Here is a 570-nt window from a genome sequence, read left to right as displayed (position 1 = left end):
CCACCCGTACCTGAAGGCTGTGGTTGCACACCCAAGGAAACTGGGGCCAATGCTGGTGTCCTTCAGAAGGCGGTTGAGCTGGCAACGAGAAAGGTTTCTGATGAGAACCCTGCTTGCATCCCTGGCTACTTTCCAGTCCCAGTGGCAAGCTCTCCCTGCGGCCTTGGCAGCGTTGCGGGTTACGTACCAAGGTGGTCATGACCCTCTGGGTGGTGTTGAGCTTTGCCGAGTGAGGAACGTGCAGGTCGGAATCGTAGGGGAGATTGGTGATGGTGAAGTTGACGGTGAAACGCTCGAGGCCTGGAGGTGTCGTTGGTGGCCGAGTGGGAGCTGCAAGAAGCACAGATGGGGAGTGAGGGGGTGCAGGAGGACAGCTGTGAAGGCTGTGGGAGGGGCAAAGGCAGTGGTGCCTGGCCAGCTATTTCTCCTCCCCAGCCGTCATTATGACGGGAAAGTCTGGCGGGTTCTGCACTTGTCCCAGGTTCACAAGCTGATGGGACGAGAGGCCCGCGAGGCACCCGTTGCCTTTTGGGTGCCTCCTGCCCCTGTGTGGTACTCACTGGGCGTCAC

The 570-nt window shown here is 59.8% G+C and overlaps 1 long non-coding RNA gene across 1 annotated transcript; it reads right to left on the bottom strand.

Annotated features, from left to right (window-relative positions):
* Positions 1 to 5: 5 nt before the first annotated feature.
* Positions 6 to 570, bottom strand: LOC109364739. Its single transcript, XR_002110568.1, has 3 exons — positions 561 to 570; positions 188 to 330; positions 6 to 78 (listed from the first exon to the last, which is right to left on the bottom strand). It is a non-coding gene; the product is annotated as an uncharacterized LOC109364739 (long non-coding RNA).

Source organism: Meleagris gallopavo, unplaced genomic scaffold (assembly GCF_000146605.3).
Source record: "Meleagris gallopavo isolate NT-WF06-2002-E0010 breed Aviagen turkey brand Nicholas breeding stock unplaced genomic scaffold, Turkey_5.1 ChrUn_random_7180001904179, whole genome shotgun sequence".
Classification (NCBI taxonomy): domain Eukaryota; kingdom Metazoa; phylum Chordata; class Aves; order Galliformes; family Phasianidae; genus Meleagris; species Meleagris gallopavo.
Note: the sequence above shows the minus strand (reverse complement) of the source record. Positions and strands in the feature narration are given on the sequence as shown.